At 41.0% G+C, this 24184-nt stretch overlaps 1 long non-coding RNA gene across 1 annotated transcript in view; it reads right to left on the bottom strand.

The window, feature by feature from the left end:
- Positions 1–10788: 10788 nt before the first annotated feature.
- LOC132827393 (uncharacterized) overlaps positions 10789–24184 on the bottom strand; it is a 49477-nt gene continuing 36081 nt past the window's right edge. Inside the window, exon 3 of the long non-coding RNA XR_009645995.1 lies at positions 10789–10911. This is a non-coding gene — a long non-coding RNA (uncharacterized LOC132827393). The remainder of the gene's footprint in view (positions 10912–24184) is intronic.

Raw genomic sequence — 24184 nt, 5'->3', positions numbered from 1 at the left:
TCACCATTGCAATTGAGTTGGACCATGGTTCCTTCCCTTTTCTCTGTGTCTCCAAAATAGGTGTTGTTCTAACCTGTTCTACTTTCCCTGGAACATGACTGCTATGAGGTGAATGTTCAGCTTCTAGTATACTCCCCTATAGCTATTGCACTATGTGAAGCTTCAACTTTGTATTATTTTGGCCTGTCTGTAAACTCCTCTGGTTCACCTTTAAGTTCACCAAAAGGGTATCTGTTAAACACATCTGCGATTTTGCCTTGTCATCTTTTGTCACCTTTTCTGGCCATGTTAAATCAATTTTTTTTCAAAAACAATTTTAAAGAATTACAGTCCCAGCTATTAAAATCAGTTGATGGAATTTGAAAAATAATAGTCCATTTTTTATCACCATCAAGACAACAGGTCAAAAATCAAAACTTTGATCAGATCCGTATTGATTGCAAGCTTCTCTGTTCTTTTAATATAAATATATATGTAAACGCATGAAAATTCTGTGGATGTAACTTCAGTATCAGACCATCAGAATCTCGCAATCTCCAATCAAGAAAATCAGCATTGGTGCAATGATTTCCAAATGATTTCTGTCTGCTGCCAAAACTTTAAAGCTGGTCTTTTTTTTCTTGCTTCCAAAAAGTGTTGACTGCGAAAATCAATATCAAGGTCATATGTTATAGGTAGCAACAGAGTAATTCTTTCAGTGCATTATCAAGTAGACTCACAGACTAAATGCAGAAGTAGTCCCATATCAGACTCAAAACATTCACTCTGTTTCTCTCTCCACAGAGTTTCTCCAGCATTTATTTGAAGGTAGAATTCATTCTGCCTGGCTCATTTACAATAGTATATGAATTCTGGTGTGGGATTCTTAAAGGAGATTAGCAACATTTGCCCTAAACTGACAACTAATCAGTACAGAGATATTTAAAATAAGATGCAGTCATTATATTATCACTTGTTGCTTTCAATATATCTTGATCTTAATTCACCTCTTTATAAAGTACTTCAAAGTGTTACCTTCAATCTAACTGTAACCTACAATCACTGAGCACAACAAAGGAAGCTCTGCAAAATTTATATAGAACACAATTCAATCCCAGCAGGAGTACTGTGTCCAAATCTGAGCACCACTCTTTCCAGGGAATGAGTTGGTTAAGAATGAGTGGTGAAATGACTCATTAAAATGGTTCCAGGATTGAGGGATTCAGTTATGTAGGTAGATTGGAGAAGTTGGGGCATTTTTATTTGAGCAGTGAAGGCTAAGAGTAGATTTGGTGCAGGTGTTTAAAATCAAGAAGGTTTTAGATAGTGGAGATGTGGTTAACATTCCAACTGCAATGCCTGATATGGTGATAGATACAAATCGTATAGCAACCTTAGAAGGGAATTGACTAAATAGCTGAAGCATCTAGGTTATGCAGGAAGGTGGTGAACTAACAGAATTAATTTTTTAAAGAGCCAATGTGGACTTTACTGAATGGAATGGCTTCCTCCTATATTGTAAATGGTTGGGATAGCACCACTTTCAAGTTCCCCACCAAGTCACACCACCATCCTGGCTTTGAACTAGTCTGACGCACCCTTAACTCTTGCTGCATCAACGTCCTGAAACTTACTGCATTAAACACAGTCGCAGTCACCACCACTTCTCAGTGACAACAAGGGGTGTGCAGGAAATGTTGGCCTTGCAGTGATGTCTACATCTCATAAATCAATTCTATGATTATGAAATTGGTAAGCTTGAAGGGTCAGCACAGAGGGAGCTATGAGCTCTGGTTGAAAAATGTTTTAATTCGCAGTACTTGGTGACAGCAAACATTCCAAGGGAAATAAAGTTGATTTTGAAAAGGCACAGAGCGGCTTTAAATCTCAGCCTTGCCGTACATTGCAGTTTTTTTCATCTGCAACTTGCGAGGTGACATGATTAATACTCTGCCAACTTCTTGCTTCCACCACTATAACAGGTGGGAGATCCAGATAGGCTACCAAGAGTTATTGCCCATGCAACAGAAGTGTTCAAGAGATCGAAGCAGATATTAAAATTCAGGCTACAAGATGTCACCGGTAAAGATTAATTGGTGTAACAGCAGACTGAATTGAGGCCAGTTGTCAGACAGATTTGTGTGGGCTGCTAGGAGCCTGTCTCATTCTGCAGATTATAGCTGGTAGACACACTGCATCAAGACAAGATATTGTAGGAATTTTCAAGGAGGGAACGTCACTACCCTGTTCCTTTTCTATCCAAGGACTTCTATAATAAGGTACCTTTCTTACAAAATGAATGTCATCGTTCGAGTCATTTTCACAATACAAATCCTATCATTAGAACCCTTTGTTAAACCAGCAGCCTTGGTATCAGGGTTCCCATTTTAAATGGTGATATAACCATGAGAGTCCCACTTGAATGTAGGAATCTTGACCCTGGCATCAGGCATGCATAAGGAAGGAACTTTACCATCAGCTTTCCTGTTAGAACATAGAACATAGAAGGATACAGCGCAGTACAGGCCCTTCGGCCCTCGATGTTGCGCCGACCGAATCCTACCTAACCTATACTAGCCCAATAACTTCCAAATGCCTATCCAATGCCCGCTTAAATGACCATAAAGAAGGAGAGTTCACCACTGATACGGGCAGGGCATTCCATGACTTCACAACCCGCTGTGTGAAGAATCTACCCCTAACATCTGTCCTATACCTACCACCCCTTAATTTAAAGCTATGTCCCCTAGTAACACCTGACTCCATTAGCGGTAAAAGGTTCTTAGTATCTACCCTATCTAAACCCCTAATCATCTTATACACTTCTATCAGATCTCCCCTAAACCTTCTCTTCTCCAATGAGAACAGCCCCAAGTGCCTCAGTCTTTCCTCATAAGATTTTCCTACCATTCCAGGCAACATCCTGGTAAACCTCCTCTGCACTCGTTCTAAAGCTTCCACATCCTTCCTATAGTATGGCGACCAAAACTGCACACAATACTCCAGATGAGGCCTCACCAGAGTCTTATACAACTGCAACATGAAGGGCTTTTGTTGAAGGGCTTTTGCCCGAAACGTCGATTTTCCTGCTCCTCGGATGCTGCCTGACCTGCTGTGCTTTTCCAGCACCACTCTAATCTAGACTCTGTTCTAAAATTCAGCTTACAAAGAGCCTGATTAATATTAATGACTCACATTTTGTTCAATTCACTTCAATCAATCCGTGAATACTTCAGTTTAAACAGTAAACTGTAAGGGCACCAAGAGTGTTGCTGTTTGGAAAGGGTTATTGACCTTGAAGTAGAATTGAATTAGTACAGGCTGCTGATGCTGAATAATTATCTGATTTAATGCGTGAACCTTTAGTAACATTAACTCAACTACATAAGGTTCAATAAGTCCTTCAGGCTAAGTATTCCACTTTCTGATTGGAATGATATCCTTCTGCAGCTAATACCAAGGATCAGAAATTGGCCATTCATCCCACAAGTCTAATCTGCCATTTTATTAAATCATGGCTGATCTATAATACAATTCTATTTAGCCTCCATTATTCTGTATCTCTTCAGACCCTTTCTGGACAAAAATCTATCAATCGTAGAACAATAAGGAATGAAACTTTGAATGCATGTTATTATCACCCAATTCTGAAGTATTTCTTTGACGACTGCCTCAAGAATGGGATTGGCAAAGGATTGAAAGAACATTATCTATCCACAATCTCAACTCGGGTTGCTGCATGACTAAATTTAATAATCGGAAACTACATTCAATTAAAAGGAAGTTTAAAGGAATAGTGACAATGCCAAATCATTTCAATCAGAGGGTGGTAGTATCTGTTCAACTCATTTCCATAGAAGGCTGTGGAGGCCAAGTCATCGAGTTTGTTTAAGACAGATAGATAGGATCTTGATTGGTTTGGGGATCAAGGGTTACAGGGAGAAGGCAGGAGAATGGGTTTGAGGGAGATATCATCCATGATTGAATGGTGGAGCAGTCGATGAGCTGAATGGCTTAATTCTACCCCTATATCTTATGGGTCTAAGTCCATCAGTGTCCTTCATTTACATCTCAGAGACACAGGAACATCAAGTTGGCTCAGTTACAGCACTTGCCTTCCATTTGAGCTCCAGTCCCGAGGTGGGATTTTACCCTATCCTGCTGGCAGGTCTGGAGAAAGAGGTGGCACATCGACGTCCCGCTCCTGATCTAGACGAGATTTTCTGGGGTGAAAGATGAGGAAAGCATCAGGTGGCCCAACCACCTCAAGAGCCTTATCCTGCTGTCAATATTTGACCTGTTTTGCCTGTAGTAGGAGGGATGCCCATGTTAATCAGGGAGCATGGCAGATTTAATGGTGCAAGCTGGTGTTGGAAAATCCTCAAACATGTCATCCCACCACCTTAAACCTTCATCCCCGGTGAGGCTTGTTTTTTTATTTTATGTGTCAGATCTGACACATCTGACTGCAGCCAAATCAGAGTGGCCGTGGCAAAATTGCCACCTGCATGGTAACAGTGAACTGTCAGCTAGCGGCACCAGAGACACACACAAAGAGAACGAGGAGAGAGGGGGAGAGGGACAGACAGACAAAGGAGAGAGGGGGAGAGGGACAGACAGAGGAGAGAGGGACAGATGGACAGAGGAGAGAGAGATAGACACAGACATAGAGACAGACAGAGGAGAGAGCTGATGTGGAGGAGCCGGTGTGGGACTGTGGTGGACAAGGTTTAAAAAAAATCACACAACACCAGGTTATAGTCCAACAGGTTTATTTAAAAGCACTAACTTTTGGAGTGCCGCTCCTTCTTCAGGTGATTGTGTAGTAGGACCATAAGACACAGAATTTATAGGAAAAGATGACAGTGTCATGCAAGTAGAACGAGATATTTAACAAACCTCGATTGTTGTTAAGTCTTTCATCTTTTAGAATGGTTTACAGGTTTCAGTTCATTAATATGTAAATCCCAGAATTTCTTTGAAGTCACATTCTAAAGATAAGTTAAGGCTTTTAAAAAAAGGTGACATCTCAGCTCAGACAATGCCTTAAAAGGTGTGAGGTCAGAGTTGGTCTGTATCCCGATCTTGACTCAGACTGGTCTATTTCCAAAGTAGAATTTACAGAATATTTTATGGATTGACTGTCTGCATATTTTTTGAACAAAATAGAATGTATCTGTAAATATAATTCTGCAAATACAACTTCACCTCAGACTTGTATGTGTGCGCGTGTGCACGAGAGAGAGAGAGACAAGACAGAGAGAGAGAGAGAGAGAGAGAGAAGACAGAGAGAGGGAGAGAGGGAGAGAGAAGACAAAGAGAGAGAGAGAGACAAGACAGAGAGAGAGAGAAAGAGAGACAAGACAGAGAGAGAGAGAGAGAGAGAAAGAGAGAGAGAGAAAACAAGTTTCTCAGGAAATATCAAGTGTTTATCCCTCCCAATTGACTAACACGATGGAATTTGTCAGCATGTGAAGATGATAGAAGACTGTGTGACTCACAAAGCTCAGCAAGCATTTAACATTGAATCCACCATCTACTTGTACAAATAATGTCTTATCGAATCCTTTGGGAACCAAACAATCTCATGTCTGATTACCAGTTTCCTGTAATTGGTAGCTTTCTCATCGTTACAGGAACAGTCGTATTTATTTCCCCCACCATGATATCTCAAGATTTATTTATATGTAAAATTCCCACTGTGTCTCAGCAGAGTAGCTTTACTGGCCTGAACATTAAATTTCGTCAAGGATGTAGATGACATTTGAAGAACTCAAATCTTGTTGTTTGGGAATGCGGGTGGTGAGAATTTCGACCAAGTGTTTACTTTCTGCCGTGAATAGTTGGTATACTGACTGAGTGCTTCTTCAGTGAGATCATAGAGTTTTGGAGATTTGAATTAAGGGTGTAGATGGTTGAGATGTTAATTTACTATTGTTGAAATGGAAATGTAGACAATTTACAGTGGAGTCTAAATTGCTGACATCTTGAACTATCTGTGTCAATACTTTCTAAATAAATCAGAGAAAAACATCAATGAATGAAACTATAACCATGTTCATTAGGCAAATAAAGATGACCCCTATTTGGTTTTAATAATATAAATAGGATAATATTGAAAAGGAATGTGTTGTATTATTCTCAGTGTTATTATCTAACAGGCAAATTAAGCTCAAAGTAAATGGGAATACATTTGACAGAATGTGGAAAGTTGATGATGTATCATTGTGTGCTAGGTCCCTGCACAAAAAAGTGTTATGTATATATAGATGTCCCCATGACCTAAAAAAGTGTGATGTTCTGATTTTACTGTCATAGGCACAAACTCTGAAATGAATGTCTGACACATTATCTATTCAAGGAATTCGGCACAGTGGGCTTAAAATTTATTGTCATCACCACCAACAATACTCCCTTCCCACACCAGCATAACAGGGATCGAACCCTTCCCCACCATTTCTGTATTCCGGAATGCAGTTGTCCTTTTCCCATTATTTTTGAATACCAGATGCAAAGCTCAGATAGGCTGCTGTGTGACACTGATTACCACAACACTGGAGCCTAAATTGCTGTTGGTCTCATATAAGGAGATCAATAAATCTGCTCTCCTCTCAGTATAATGGAAAACAGAGTAAAACTAACCAGTTCAACTGAACAACATCACTGCACTTAATCCATGAAGTAGCTATATGCTCAGCATGCCTCACATAACAGGCAAACCTCAACCTCACTGTGTAAGTTGAAACAAAGAGGGTCTTTATACTCTGATCAGGATATGCTCCATGATAGTAGGTTTCTAAATCAGTGAAAATATTAGCGTTATTAACATTCCTTCAGTACAGATTCTTCCCCCTCCCCCCATCTTTTCTGAAGGTTTAGGGTAGTTGATCACCCTCTGTTATTCCATCCAATTAACCATTCTTCATTCGCAAACTCAATAAATGGACCACACCATGGAAGATATCACAGTTTGATCCAGTCCTCATCCAACACACTCCCTTCCAGATGCAGCACTGCTTAAAAATCAAGTCTAAGAAAGTTGTTTTAAGTTTCCCTCTCCCGAGCCCAAGGATGCTGAGGCAAAACTGTCCTGTTTCTCTGCCAGTTTTCCTAGGACCAGCTAACTCATCAGGCTGTGCAAACTGCGACCATCCTGCCTTCCTGTACTTACTGACCAACGCTGACTCTTGATCAAACAACAGTTTGAAAATTCTCACCTTTGTGTTCAAATCCAACCATGGAATCACTGCTCCCCATGTCTACAACCTCCTTTTAGTTTCAAGACATCTATTTTACTCCAATTCTTTGTTCCATAGACATCTTCTGCAGCTTTGGCCCTAAATCTGGAATTCCTGTCTGAAAATTCTCCACCCTATTGCCATTGCTCTTCCTTTATGTCACTTCTTTTGTATATGTATGTAACTGCACCTCCACAATCTGGATTATGACAATCAATGCTGGATACTTCTCATGACCCTTCACTTGCGCCGCCTATGGACATCAGACCTAGACTGCACAATACCATTGGCCGCAGGAGCAAGCCATTCAGCTCCTCTCGTCTTGTCCTGCACTAATGGGACTGGTATCTCAATTTTGCTCAGCTACATTTGTACAATATTGCTTAATGCATTTACCTAATAAAAACCTGTCAATTATAGTCATGAAAATTTCAATTGATTCAGAATCCACAGGGGAAGGAAAGACACACTTAAATAATTAAAGAATCAATTTTAATCAAAACAACTTAAAGAAATATCCTGACATTCTATAGGAATCTTGCATGTTTTATCAGAATACTGATTAGTCTCCAGGAGACGCCTTATATGTTGCTGAAAATGTCTAGTCATGTTGTTTGTGATGATATTGCAGCTTTAAGAGATGTATCTTGTCCTTTTTTATGATGAAAAGTTGAGACAGAGATGCAGAGTGGTCTGCTCAAAGCCAATAAAGTAAACACATTTTGAGGACTTGGGTTTTTTAAAAATAAAAGTTGGAATAATAGAAGCAGCCTGAATGGGTGGTGTCAAGCTTCCACAGAACCAGGATTTTTAGTTTTAGCTTTTTGCAGTTGCTGAGGTCTTGGAGCTGGATATGGAAGCTCTTATTCCTCTCTCGGTTACAGCTAAAAGCTGGGCTTCTCTTCCTGCTGCTAGAACTGCAGGTGGGACAATCTATTTTACTGAATTTGTCTTTTCCAAGGGTGTGCTTATCAGATGTTACTGTATGGGAACAATTAATTAGTAGTAGTAGTTAATAATTTCGTTAAGCATTGATAGTTACAGCTTAGCCAATTCTTTTCTTTTTATTTGTCTATATGTTAAGTGTAGTGTAAAAATTAAGCGTTTTTTTCTTAAAGTCGAGTAGTTTGATCAATCCAATTGAATCTGGAAGGCAACATCTCACAATTACCTTCAAAGTAAGAAAAAGTTAGGGTCTAGGCTGTCTTCTTAATATATTTTGAGTCGTTTGGTCTGGTCCATAACATTCTCTACAATAATGTCATGATGGAAGATTGTGAAAACTATGGCCAAACTGTATAGGTTACCAAGCTGTCAGTTAGTTGTCCCACCAGCTTCATTAGCTTTGCTCAGAGACCTGTAGAAGTGCATCATCTGGCCACACATGAGCACAAGTCTCTCTATGATGTATATCTGCTTGCGCGAGACCTGACAATGGAAACAAAGATGAATTCAGTTTGTTCACATGGCCTAACAACAACAGCAGTCTGGGCTGAATCTGTGTGGCCTGATTTCCAGGGGAGGAGTAACACTCAGCCATTTGTAGCATGGCATTGTCAGGGGCTAACCATTTAACTGCAGTGAGAGACTAGTGTTGGGTCAGGAGTGAAATGGAAAACAAATGGAGGCTGTTTTCTCAACTTCAGTATGGACGATACAGAGCTTTACTTACAAAAGAAGGCAACTCAGCCCATCAAATTATATTGTCTCTGAAAAGCCGATTAATTTTGACTCATCTCCTTAATTTTCAATAATGCTATTTTCAAGTATTTATTTATTGCCCTTTTAAGTCCTGTAATTTTGGATTCCGTTCTAATGAAACTTAGACATATACTACATACCTCTGCGGACATTATTTATTTGGATCATTCTTTCATTGTTACTGTGACGGTTTAAAATCTGCACTCCAGTGATTAGCTCATCAATCAGTGGTAATAGGTTAAACTTGTCAACATCTCTCATAACTTTGAATAGTTCTATCAGAATGAGAAGAACTCTTTTTTTCTGGAAGTCCTCACAGTTTGATCCTCTCATCCCTGGTATTGCTTTAGTGACTCTCTCTTGCATCATTTTAATGCCTCTGACATGTTCATTTAATGTAAGGATGAAAATAGTGTAGCCAAGGATCTGCATCAGTTTCAAAGTTGCCTTGTTACTTTTGTAGTAAACAAACACAAACTACATCTTCCTACTTTGATAGTGTGGTTGTATATTCTTGGAAGTTTCATCACACGAACTTCCTCCCTGGAATTACCCCTCATCCCCTCCAAATATGCAACATTATTCCATTTTGGAAATCTTTAAGTTGAAACTTGGAAAAACCTTGAATCTCAGAATTGTTAAGCTGAGAAAAGAGGCCATTCAATCTGTTTTGCTTGCACTAGTACTTTAACTTAATGCCTTTTCCCCATAATCCTGCAGGTTGCTTCTATTTAAGTATTTGTCCAACACCCTCTTAAATGTCTCAATGGAATCTGCCTTGACATTTACAGACAATGCACTCTAAAACCTAATTGTATGAAAACATTTTTTTCCTTCATATTTGCTTCTTTTACAAAACACTCTAAAACTGTGCCCTCTGGTTCTCATCTGTTTATGTGTAGGAATGGTTTTTCTCTATCCACTCAGTCCAGACACCTCATGATCTTGAAAGCCTGCATCAAATCTCCTTTTAGCCTTCTTCTGTCCAAGGAAAACAGTCTCAGCTTTTCCAATCTTCCCTCATAATTGAAATGTCTATCCTTGGAATCATTCTCATAAACCTCTTTCAAACTCTTTTATTTATACCCTTCCTGAAGTGTAGCAATCAGAACTAGATTCATAGAGATGTACAGCACAGAAACACCCTTTGATCCAATTCATCCATGTCAACTAGATATCCTAAATTCATCTAGTCCCATTTGCCAGCATTTAGCCCATATCTCATAGGTACTATTTATGTACCTATCCAGATGCCATTTAAAATGTTGTAATTGTACCAACCTTCTCTGGCAGTTCATTCCAAACAAACACCACCCTCTGCATGAAAATGTTGACCCTTAGATCCGTTTAAATCTTTCCCATCTCAACTTAAACTTATGCCCTCCAGTTTTGGACTCCCCTACCCGGGTGAAAAGACCTTGAATATTCACCCAATCCATGCTCATGATTTTATAAACTTCTATAAGGTCATCCCTCAGTCTCCTCTACCTGAGGTCTAACCAGTGTCTTACATAAGTTCATCAAAATCTCCCTGCTCTTCTACTGTGCCCCTGTTTATGAAGGGATTGAGAGATTAACTAAGAATGTTATTTACCACAGATATGTCCAGATACTCAAAAGTACTTCAGGGAACAAAAAGGTCTCGGGTTCATGTGGATCACATACCTGATCGCGGGATTGTACATCATTTAGCACAACCTTCCATTAGTAGGCAGCCTTTGGGCCAGCAGTATTCAGATGGCTATTGCTTGACTTAGAGGAACCAGTGGCTACCAGACACAGGTTAATCCATTGAAACATCCACCCAAAACCAAGCTCGTTACTTTTAGATGACTTTACCAAATTAAATAAGGCTAGCACCTTACCCAGCCAAACAAATGCTTTATTTCACACTAAGGGATAATTCAAATCTCCATCCACCAATTCTATGGTGTTTATGAACATCAAATCGGTTGAATTCCTTCCTCTGGCTGTGCTCTTAGTAGAAACACTCCTGTCAATTTAAAGGGAAAACATGTTAAATTGCAAATTACCACTAGCAAGATGCCACTCAGCAAACTGGAATCTTCTGTTGGATTTTATATAATTGATCTGGACTAATGGTCCAGTGAGTTTAAAATCTCATCATGACACTTTGTAAACTTAATTCTCTTTTCTTACAAACTGAAAACAAAAGCTGGTATCTGTAGAAGTAACAGTGAAGCAGCTGATCATTATGAAGAAAAAAAATGACTGGTTCATTTCTGTCCTTTAGGAAAACTTCCTTCGAGAGCTAAAACTGTCCTCATTCCTGTCTGTCTTATACATGACTCCAGTCATTTACTAACGTGTTCATAACTATCCTCTAAAGGGTAACTAATAATGGCCAACGAATGCCTGTCTTGTCAGTGACATCCACTTCCCAAGAATGAATTTAAAACAAAACAGATCAGAGTTAATGGATACATCAGAAGCACATATTCATCTCAATCTGGGAAATGTCTGTATTGATGTTTCCTGTCATTGCCCACTGACAATATTTTCACTTGTTGGATAAGGAACAACAGTGCTATCAAACAGCATCTGCTCAGTAACAACCTGCTCAGTGACACCTAGGTTTGGGTTTCCGCCAGGGTCACTCAGCTCCTGATCTCATTACAGCCTTGTTTCAAACATGGACGAAAGAACTGAATTCCAGAGGGGAAGAGCGAGGGACAGCCCTTGACATCAAGGCTGCATTTGACCGAGTAAGAGCATCAAGGAACCCTGGCAAATCTGGAATCAATGGGTATCAGGGGGTAAACACTCTGCTGGTTAGAGTCATAACTGACACAAAGGAAAATGGTTGTGGTTGTGGAGGGTAAGTCACCTCAGCTCCAGGACATCTCTGCAGGACTCCCTCAGGGTAGTGTCCTAGGCCCAACAATCATCAGCTGCTTCATCAACAAACTTCCGTCTGTCATAAAGTCAGAAGTGGGGATGTTTGCTGATGATTGCAGTGTTGAGCACCATTCGTGACTCCTCAGATAGTGAACCAGTCCGTGCTCAAATGCAACAAGATGTGGACAATATCCAGACTTGGGCCGACAAGTGGCAAGTAACATTCGTGCCACACAAATGCCAGACAATGACCACCACCAATACAAAACACTCTAACCACTGCCCCTTGATAGTCAACCATATTACCATCACTGAATCCCCCAACTATCAATATCCTTAGGGTTACCATTGGCCAGAAATGCAACTGGACTCACCACATAAACACAGTAGCTACAAGAGGTCAGACTAGGGATGTTACAGCGAGTAACTCACCTCCTGACACCCCTAAGTCTATCCACCATCTCTAAGGCACAAGTCAGGAGTGTGATGGAATACTCCCCACTTGCCTGGATGGGTGCAGCTCCAAAAACACTCTCGATGTTTGACACCATCCAGGACAAAGGAACCCGCTTGATTGGCACCACATCTACAAATATTCAATCTCTCCACCACCACACTCTGTAGCAACAGTGTGTACTATCTACAAGATGCACTGCAGAAATTCACCAAAGATCCTTAGACAGCACCTTCCAAACCCACAACCACTTCTATCTAGAAGGACAAGGTTAGCAGGTACTTGGAGTTCCCCTCCAAGCCACTCACCATCCTGACTTAGAAATATACCACCGTTCCTTCACAGTTGTTGGGACAAAATTCTGGAATTCCCTACCTACTGGCATTGTGGGTCATCCCACAGCAAGTGGACTGCAGTGATTCAAAAAGGCAGCTCACCACCACCTTCTCAAGGGCAACTAGGGATGGGCTATCAATGCTGGCCCAGCCAGCGATGCCCAAGTCACACAAATGGATAAAATAAAACAGCATTAGCCTAAGGAATGAAGCAAATTGTAGATGCCCTACAGATGCTGCCCAGTATATCCTCAAACTACTACAGCTCCAAAACAGATGCTTGTTCTAAAAAGTATTTAAACCTGAAAATGTAAACTGACATCACAAGATGAGCTCTAACTAATGGGATATAAAAGACTGTTCCTGGGATGTGCTAATTAGTATGTTCTAGTACAGTATCAGTTCAGTGCTAAGTCTGATAGCACTATGTACTTATATTTCTGTACAGGTTAAGTTCTTACAAAGGACACTATTGTAACTTAGATATAAAATAACTAGCTGTTATGTTTAGTTAAGTTTGCTGTTTATCAAAGCTGAGCCTCTCTTTTGCTGAAGACTGTGTGAGCATCCTTCACCAATTAGTATCATTAACCTAAGATGAATAGTAGTAAGGAAGATTGATTGCAATAAATCCACCAAGGCATCTTAGATGTTCTGGTGGACACAATAACAGCATATCCCATGATACATACTGTCAGAATTGATTAAAAGTTCCTTCTGAAAATCAGAGAAGTTATGTTAACTTAATATGGAACACAAGAGGTGAAAGATGATCTTCAAACCTAGAGCAGATGCAGAAAAAAAACTGTTTCCTTTTGAGGGGAATCAAAGACTAGGGACTATAAATAGAAGGTCACTCATAAATCCATGAAGAAATTGGAAAGAATGCGCATCATGTAACATGGAATATTTGAGGTCAGTAGTGTAAATATATTTAAGGAGAAGCTAGATAAGAATGTAAGAAAAAAGGGCCAGGGTGGGGAGGATGGGCCAGTGGGAGTTGAGGGAGGGGCACTCCAATAGCATAGTGGTTGTGTTCTTACCACTACACCAAGTGACCCGAGTTCAAATCCCAACTGCTCCAGATGTGTCATTATATGTCTGAATAGACTGATTTGAAACAATGGGAGCCAAAATCAAAGTGATATGGTGATAGATTTAGGGTGGGAGAAGACTTGTGTGACAGATTGGACCAACATGGTCCATTCCTGTGCTATAAATTCTAATTATTCTGTGCATGTGTATTTATAGGAATGACAAAGCATAAACTGCGTTGAATTAATCTCTGGACGCTGCTACACTGCTTATTGCGATTAGCTCAGTTCAGACTGCTTTAGGAACTGCTCAAACAGCTCCAAGTTAGTGACCAGGAACGAGTAGCTCCTAGCTACAGCCACATCGGTTGAAGGATTCCAAGTGTCTAAAAGATTCCCAGTCAAGAAAGAAAAGCTGGGGACATTAACAAGTGAGCATTATGTGCTAACTGGTGGTGACCAGCTACTGGAGAACTGGTTGCAGCTGAGAAATAACCTACAAATCTGGTCTCTCAGCTACAGGTATCAGGACAGCATTGAGTCATAGAGATGTACAGCATTGAAACTATTTCATCAGTCCAACTCCATGCCCACCAGATATCCTGAACTAATCTAGTCTCATTTGCCAGCACTTGGCCCATATCACTCTAAACCCTTCCTATTCAGATTCCGTTTAAATGCTTTAATTGTAGCTGCCACTAACACTTCCTCTGGCAGCTAATTCCATACTCGTACTACCCTCTGCGTGAAAAAGTTGCCCATAGGTCCCTTTTAAATCTTTCCCCTCCCACCCTAAACCTACACCCTCTAGTTCTGAACTGCCCTGCCCAAGGGAAAAGGCCAAATCTATTTACCCTATCCATGTTCCTCATGATTTTACTACCCTCTATAAGGTCACCCCTCAACCTCTGATACTCCAAGGAAAACAGCCCCAGTCTATTCAGCCTCTCCCTATAGCTCAAATCCTTTAACCCTTGCAACATCATTTTCAGGGAAGAAAAAGCAAATCAACAGTTTATAATAATGTCAACATAGAAAAACATACCAAGGTGCTTTGCAGAGAAGGAATATACATTGAGCAGTAAAAAAGAAGTTTGGACAGGTGATCAAAGGCATGCTCATAATGTTAGATTTTGAGGAAGATTTCAAACAAAAAGATCGAGCGAAGTGGAGCATTCAGGAAAGGCTAAGTTCCAAATTGTAAGATAAACTGGTTGAAAGCTCTGCCACCAGTAACTGAATGGACAGGAGAACACTGACAGGAGTCCTGGATCAGGGATTGAGAAGAGCGTCTACTGATAGAATTTACTGTCAAACAAAATGGGAAAATGGCTTTTCTTGATAAAAGGCACTTCCAAAACCTTCTATGGAAATGCAAGGGAACGTGACTCTTGTTTTAGAACTTTTGTTTTCAAACTAAACATTCAAGAATTGCTTGGAGAAATCCAACATTATTCCATCATATATACAGGTGTTCAAATGGGTCTAATAATTTAGCGGCGGCACGGTGGCGCTGTGGTTAGCACTGCTGCCTCACAGCACCAGGGACCTGGGTTCAACTCCCACCTTGGGCAACTGTCTGTGTGGAGTTTGCACATTCTCCCTGGGTTTCCTCCAGGTGGTCTGGTTTCCCCCCCCCCCCCCCCAACAGTCCGAAGGTATGCAGGTTAGGTGAATTGGCCATGCTAAATTGCCTGTAGTGTTAGGTTGATTAGTCAGGGGTAAATATAGGGGAATGGGTCTAGGTGGGTTGCTCTTCGGAGAGTTGGTGTGGACTTGTTGGGCCAAAGAGCCGGTTTCCACACTGTAGAGAATCTAAAGTAATGAGACTGTACAAAAGACTGAAATTGACTTTGAGTTTGAATGGTTCATATCACTTATATACAATCCAAATTAATAAGCATTTCTAACACTTAGGCACTTCATGAAGTCCTGGTATTCAGTCAGAGATCACACAAACCACAGTTAGTCATCAGCAGCAGCTACCCCATCATTGTAGTCAGTGTGGAGAAGCACTAGCAGAGTCATGGGACCAGTTTCAATACCCACAGCTAGTGCCCGGCCCATCACGTAATTCTTTCACATCAAGTGGTAAAACAATCCAATTTGGAAGGACGTACTTCCATTGATTTCAGGAAGACAACAGCAAAATAAACTCTCACCGCATTTTTAAATCAACAGTTGAACAAAGGCTATTATAGATGATGCTTCGTTTGACAAAATCAGTGCAATGAGTGTAGCGCATAACATCACTGTCATTTTAGATGGAGACTAGGAGCAGAAGTGGACCATTTAGTCCCTCAGACCACTTAAGCAATTCAATTTGAGCATGGTTGATTTGAACTTCATCCACTACCTTATGTAACCCTTAATTTCATTTCCTAACATAAATTGATGAATCAGGGTTTCAATTAAGCCCTGATGCCCAAAACAATATTTTTTTATGAACAGTGTTATGAATTTCCATCACCCTCTGGAGAAGGAAGTATTTCCTGCCATAATTTCTGATCGTTGTGCTTTTGTTGATTTAAAAATATTCCTGGCAAGCTTATTTTTCTGTTCTCTCAGATTGTACATTCTCCCAATGAAGGAAATATTTTCTCTCTATGAACCCTGTCAAGTCCTTCAATCATCCCCTTTAATAATTTAACACTTTTGAGACAAAAATGTCATACTTAGAACATAGAACATTACAGTGCAGTACAGGCCCTTCAGCCTTCGATGTTGTGCTGACCTGTAAAACCAATCTGAAGCTCATCTAACCTACACCATTCCATTCTCATCCACATGCCTATCCAATGACCATTTAAATGCCCTTAAAGTTGACGAGTCTATTGCAGGGAATGTGTTTCATGCCCCTCCTATTGTCTGAATAAAGAAACTGCCTCTGACATCTCTCCTATATCTATCACCCCTCAATTTAAAACTACGTCCCTTGTGCTAGCCATCGCCATCTGAGGAAAAAGGCTCTCACTGTCCAACACCTCTCTAACCATCTGATTATCTTATATGTCTCAATTAAGTCACCTCTCAACCTTTTTGTCTCTAACAAAACAGTCTCCAGTCCATCAGCCTTTCCTCGCAAGACCATACCAGACAATATCCTAGTAAATCTCCTCTGAACACTTCCCAAAGCTTCCACATGCTTCCTATGATGCAGTGACCAGAACTGTACGCAATACTCCAAATATGGCCACACCAGAGTTTTGTACAACTGCCTGATCTCATGGTTCCGAAACTCAATCCCTCTACCAATAAAAGCTAACAGACCCGTATGCCATCTTAACAATTATCAACCTGGGCGGCAACTTTCAAGGATCTTTATACCTAGACACCGAGATGACAGCGAAGAAGGTTACCTCAGATTACAACAGGATCTGGACCAGATGGGCCAATGGGCTGAGAAGTGGCAGATGGAGTTTAATTCAGATAAGTGAGAGGTGCTGCATTTTGGGAAAGCAAACCTTAGCAGGATTTATACACTTAATGGTAAGGTCCGAGGGAGTGTTGCTGAACAAAGAGACCTTGGAGTGCAGGTTCATAGCTCCCAGAAAGTGGAGTCGCAGGTAGATAGGATTGTGAAGGCGGCGTTTGGTATGCTTTCCTTTATTGGTCAGAGTATTGAGTACAGGAGTTGGGAGGTCATGTTGCAGCTGTACAGGACATTGGTTAGGCCACTGTTTGGAATATTTCGTGCAATTCTGGTCTCCTTCCTATCGGAAAGATGTGAGGGTTCAGAAAAGATTTACAAGGATGTTGCCAGGGTTGGTGGATTTGAGCTATAGGGAGAGATTGAATAGGCTAGGACAGTTTTTTCTGGAGCATCGGAGGCTGAGGGGTGACCTTAGAGGTTTATCAAACCATGAGAGGTATGGATAGGCTTTTCCCTGGGGTGGGGGAGTCCAGAATTAGAAGGCATAGGTTTAGGGTGAGAGGGGAAAGATATAAAAGAGACCTAAGAAGCAACTTTTTCATGCAGAGGGTGGTATGTGTATGGAATGAGCTGCCAGAGGAAATGGTGAAGGCTAGCACAATTGCAACATTTAAAAGGCATCTGGATAGGTATATGTATAGGAAGGGTTTGGAGGGATATGGGCCAGGTGTTGGCAGGTGGGACTAGATTGGGTTGGGTTATCTGGTCGGCATGGATGAGTTGGACCAATGGGTACTTTCTCAGGTGAACTTGAACAATTGGTGTCATGTTGGCCCAGATAACACATTGAAGGTGATAGCCTCACACAGGGAAGCTTTCTGTGCTGAAGTTGGACCAAAGGGTCTGTTTCCATGCTGTACTTTTCTATGACTCTATCTACACTACCAAGAATCTTACCATTAGCTCAGTACTCTGCATTCCTGTTACTCCTGTCAAAGTGAATCACCTCACACTTTTCTGTATTAAATTTGATTTGCCACCTCTCAACCCAACTCTGCAGCTTATCTATGTCTCCCTGTAATCTACAACGTTCTTCATCACTATCCACATCTCTACCAAACTCCGTGTCACCTGCAAATTTAATAACCCATCTTTCTATGCCCTCAACCAGGTCATTTATATAAATGACAAACAGCAGTGGATGCAAAACAGATCCTTGCAGTACCCCACTAGTAAGTGAACTCCAGGATGAATATTTCCCATCAACCACCACCCTCGGTCTTCTTTTAGCCAGCCAATTTCTGATCCAAACCGCTAAATCACCCTCAATCCCGTTCCTCCGTATTTTGTGCAATAGCATACCGTGGGAACCTTATCAAACACCTTACTGAAATCCATATACATCATATCAACCGGTTTACCCTCATCTACCTGCTTGGTCATCTTCTCAAAGAAATTGATAAAATTTTGTGAGGCACGACCTACCCTTCGCAAAACTACGTTGACTATCCCTCATCAACGTATTCCTCTCTCGATGATTATAAATCCTACCTCTTATAATCCTTTCCAATATTTTACCTACAATCAAAGTAAGACTGATAGGGCTATAATTTCCAGGGTTGTCTCTATTCCCCTTCTTGAACAAGGGGACAACATTTGCTATCCTCCAGTCTTCTGGCACTATTCCCATAGACAATGATGACATAAAGATCAAAGTCAAAGTCTTTGCAGTCTCATCCCTGGCTTCCCAGAGAATCCTCGGATAAATCCCACCTGGCCCAGGGGACTTACCTATTTTCACACTTTCCAGGATTGCTAACACCTCACCCTTATGCACCTCAATCTCATCTAGTCTAGTAGCCTGTATCTCAGTATTCTCCTCGACCACATTGTTTTTTCCTAGTGTGAATACTGATGAAAAGTATTCATTTAGTACTCCCCCAATCTCCTCAGGCTCTACCCACAATTTCCCACTACTATCCTTGATTGGCCTTAATCTTACTCTCGTCATTCTTTTATTCCTGATATAACTATAGAAAGCTTAAAGGTTTTCCTTGATCCTATCTGCCAATGACTTCTCATGTCCCCTCCTGGTTCTTCTTAGCTCTCTCATTAGGTCTTTCCTGGTTAACTTGCAACTCTCAAGTGCCCTAACTGAGCCATCACACCTCATCCTAAAGTAAGCCTTCTTCTTCCTCTTGACAAGAGATTCAACTTCCTTAGTAAACCATGGATCCCACGCTCAATAACTTCCTCCAATCCTGACTGGTACACATTTATCAAGGACCCGCAGTAACTGGTCCTTGAATAAGCTCCATATTTCTATTGTTGTCCATCCCCTTCAGTTTCCTTCCCTGTCCTAAATCTTGCCCAATCACATTGTAATTGCCTTTCACCCAGCTACAACTCTTACCCTACAGTATATACGTATTCCTTTCCATCACTGAAGTAAATATAACTGAATTGTGGTCACTATCACCAAAGTGCTCACCTCCCTCCAAATCTAACACCTGGCTGGGTTCATTACCCAGTACCGAATCTAATTTGGCCTCGCCCCTTGTTGCCCTGTCTATATACTGTGACAGGAAATCCTCCTGCACACGTTGGACAAAAACTGACCCATCTGAGGCACTTGAATTATACTATTCCTAGTCAATATCTGGAAAGTTAAAGTCCCCCTACCACTCTTGCTCCTATCAAGGATCACCTTTGCTCTCCTTTCCTCTATATATCTGAAACTATTTGGAGGCCTATCGAAAACTCCCAAAAAGGTAACCGCTCCTTTCCTGTTTCTAATTTCAGCCCATACTGAGTAACCGATTCCTCAAACGTTCTTTCTGCAACTGTAGTACTGTCCTTGACTAACAGTGCCACACCACCCCTTTTACCATTTTCTCTGTTCTTACCGAAACATCTAAATCCCGGAACCTGCAATTACCATTCCTGTCCCTGCTCTATCCGTGTCTCTGAAATGGCCACAACATTGAAATCCCAGGTACCAACTCATGCTGCAAGTTCACCCACCTTATTCAGGATGCTCCTGGCGTTGAAGTAGACATACTTCAAACCAACTTCTTGCAATCTTGAAATCTTAGTTCTGAATTCACTACTCTCATCCTCCCATACTTTAACTACAATTTTGGTTCCCATCCCCCTCCTGAATTAGTTTAAACCTACCTGAAGAGCATTAGCAAATTCCCTCCTGCCACCTCCCCCCCTCCAGGATATTGGTACCCCTCTAGCTCAGGTAAAGACCATCCTGTTTGTACAGGTCCCACCTACCCCAGAAAGAGCCCCAATTATCCAGGAATCCAAAACCCTCCCTACTGCACCATCCCTGTATCCATATGTTCAACTCCTCTCTCTCCCTATTCTTCACCTTGCTAGCATGTGGCACAGGCAACAAACCAGAGATAACAACTCTTTTTGTTGTAGCTCTAAGCTGCCACCATAGCTCCCTGAATTTCTGCTTTAAATCCCCATCTCTCTTCCTACCTATGTTGTTGTTGCCTATGTGGACCATAACTTGGGGCTGCTCCCCCTCCCCCTCAAGGATCCCGACAACACTGTCAGAGACATTATTAACTCTGGCACCTGGGAGGCAACACACCAACCATGAGTCCGTCTTATTCCCACAGAACCTCCTATCTGTCCCCCTAACTTTGGAGTCCCCAATGACTAATGCTCTGCTCCTCTTCCCCCTTCTCTTCTAAGCAACAGGGACAGACTCTGTGCCAGTGACCTTTTCCCCATTGCTTACCCTTGGTAGGTCGTTCCCCCAATAGTATACAAAATGGCATACTTTTATTAGTTTAAAATTATTTCTGTTCCTGCCCGCAAACTTTTAGCAATTTCGGTTAATTAACTTTCAAATCTCTATTCCTGTATAATTCTAAATTCTCACTATTTGCAAAGTACTCTAATTTGTCTTTCCTTTGTCAAAAGTCAATGACAGTCTTTTTCACATTAGACTCCATCTGCCAAAGCTTTGTTCACTCACATAACCAATTAATGACGCTTTGCAACTGTCTGCTCCCACTTGCATTATTTACCATGCCACCTTACTAGGTATTGCCAGTAAAACTAAAACTACAACTCACAATTCTTTTATCTGTGCACACACTAAAAGGCTGAATCCCCAGTATAGATCTGTAAAGGATACTATTATTCACTGTCTGCCAATTTGAACAGTTAATACATTAACCGTATTAAAACATTTTGTAACTAGAGTGCAGTCAGATGTTGTTTATCATATACCAATTAATTTAAATAACCTATAGACATCCTGTCTGGCCCTGTGTCCGTGGTTACTTTGGTGAGTTCATTGTCAGTTTTTGTGCTTATTTAGCACAGTTTAATTTTGCATGCTATTAGTATTAGTGGCTTTACTCAGGAAAATGAAAGTTAGTGAGCGATAGTATTGGAGATATAGTCAGTCTTGGACATATTTGCAGAGTTAAATGTTGCAAGCATTCATCTTCAAATGCGACCACCCCACTGTTTTGATCACGGTCTCTATGTGCACTCGAGTGGAATGCCAATTAATGTCCAACCTCTATACCATTGAATATAATTAATGCACAATTACCATCAGAATATGATTAGTTCTCTTTTAATAAATTCAAACTGGATGTTCTAAGCTTTTTACATCAACATAATCCCAGTGAGACTGCTGCTCAGGGCAGCATAGTGGCTCAGTGGTTAGCATTGCTGCCTCACAGCATCAGGGACCCAGGTTCAATTCCACCCTCAGGCAACTGTGTGGAGTTTGCACATTCTCCCCGTGTCTGCGTGGATTTCCTCCCACAGTCGGAAGACCTGCAGGTTAGGTGGATTGGCAATGGTAAATTACTATAGTGTCAAGGGATGTGCTGGTTAGGTGGGTTAGCCATGGGAAATGCAGTTGTTACAGAGGTAGGCTAGGGGGTGGGTCTGGGTGGGGTGTTCTTCGGAGAGTCGGTGTGGACTTGATTGGCTGAATGGCTTGCTTCCACACATAGGGACTCTATGATTCAGTGCATGTTAGAATTGCATAACTCACAAAAATCATTTGTTCCAATGTACCTGTCAGTTTTTCCAGATAGTTATCCAAATAGTCCTTTTTCCCTGTTCTTTCCATGTGATCTTGAATACTTCAAATCGACAATCCATTAAAAAAACATCTAACACCCTGTCCCCTGTATGTATCTTTACTATATCTCAGTTGGGTACCAATTCTCCTACCTGTGGAAGATTTTTTTTGATAAGGCTGTAGAAAGCCTAAATGATAACAATCCAAAATATTAAATTTGTTTCTCTTGTCACAGATGTTGTTAGACCTGCTAAGTATTGAGCATTTTCTGCGTTTATTTCAGATTTCCAGCATCAACAGGAATTTTGGTTTTAGTTGCTATTGAAATAGGGATCCTAGAACATGCAATTTGATAAATGAGCTGCACAATTTGCAATGTTACACTGGATGGAAATCCATGTATAAAAAACACACAGACTTTGCAAAGAACAAAAACTCAAAGTGAGGGGTTCAAATGAGGTGTTTCTAGCATTGTCTCGGTCTATATCTGAAATGACTCACTATTTCTGTCAACTTAGAATTGGATATTTGAAAGAGATATTTACAGGAAAAATTGAGAGAGAAAGAGAGAGCAAGGGATAGGAATAGCTGAGTTGCTCTTCAAAAGAGTGGTTGCAGCCTCAATAGGCCACATAGCTGTTGTGTGTTTTGTATTAGTCTATGATCTTGACTCTCCTAAACTATTACATTTAATTCTTTACTACTGTCCCTGTGTTGATCTATCAGGGTGAAAACATTACCCCTTTCTACTACTCAAGAGTAACATACAAGAGTAACATACTACTCAAGAGTAACATACAGTAACATACTGTGTTCAATATCTCAGAACACAGTAAAAATATTAACTTTGATAAGTTACTAATATCTGGTCTTTAATGACCCGCTCACCTTAATCCATTCTTTCCCCAGGATTTCCAACTTTGTTCTCAAAGTTTCTCTCAGTATCTACTTTCACCTGGAATCTTCAGCTTTAATAGTTAAGCTTGACTTTCCCTAGTCCATATTTTCTCAATTACCTTACCTTTTTTCTTTTAACCCAATGTTTTTCAAATATTTCCTGTGCGGGGAAAATACTCTACAAGTATTGACATGATCCAATGCAAAGCACTGCCATCTAACAATGAGAGCACTGCAGAAAACTTTTGTCATGACCATACAGGTACAGAAATAATGGGGAGTACTTGAAGTAAGAGTCAGGGTGCTGGCTGGAGAACTGTGGGAGATTCATGTTGCCTCCTCTGGGGAAGTCCGTCCAAATGAGATGCTGAACAGGTGCCTAAGTGGACAACTCCTGAGATGCCTCAGAACTGAGGATCCTGAGGACAGAAATTGAGAGGTTCTGGCCAACAAAAGGCCAGTAGCTCACCACTGACAGCAATGCCAATGAACGTGCTGGTTACTTCTGGTATTACAGCAAGGAAAATGAGCAATAAATGCTGGCCCAGACAGTGATGCCCACAACTACTGAGTACATAAAATAACAGGCTTACAATTGTCAAGAACAGAGGTAGTTTGATGCAATTGAGTTAAGTCATTTCAGAGACATAAGAGAATCATGCTGCTATAGGTCTGAAGTCATATGTAGAACAGACCAAGTAAGGATGGCAAATGTTGTTCCCTAAAAGATAATAGTGAGCTAAATGTGCTTTTGTCAACCAACAATGGTTTTATGGTCACCATTTGACTAATTTTTAATTCCAAAATTTGTTAAGTCAATTTAAATTCCATCAGCTACCATAGAAGGATTTGAACCCATGTCCTAAGGAAGTTGCCTCAACCTCTGAATTACCAGTCCAGTGGCATGACCACTACGACACTGGGTGGGGGTCCTGGGCATTTGGTAGTGGGGGAGGGTGGTGAGAATTGGAATAGCAATAAGAGGGTGGGTGATTCCTTTATCAAGCACTGAGTGACTTTAATGAAGGTCCACCACGAGAACCTACAGGCAATCTCAAAAAGGGTTTGCTTTCGTCTTCTCCCGTGGGAACTGCCCCACCTCCACATATTTGAATACAGGGAGTGGAAGATGAGACCTTTAAATGGACATTGATTGGCACTAAAGGGACTCAATTGGCAGTGGAGTGGGGCAGCTGCCCACAAGTCTTCCTAGAACACTCCCAAGCGGGGTTGAGGTGAGAAA

The sequence above is a fragment of the Hemiscyllium ocellatum genome, chromosome 24 (genome assembly GCF_020745735.1).
Source record: "Hemiscyllium ocellatum isolate sHemOce1 chromosome 24, sHemOce1.pat.X.cur, whole genome shotgun sequence".
In the NCBI taxonomy this organism is placed as follows: Eukaryota; Metazoa; Chordata; class Chondrichthyes; order Orectolobiformes; family Hemiscylliidae; genus Hemiscyllium; species Hemiscyllium ocellatum.
This window is presented reverse-complemented; position numbering and strand designations above follow the sequence as displayed.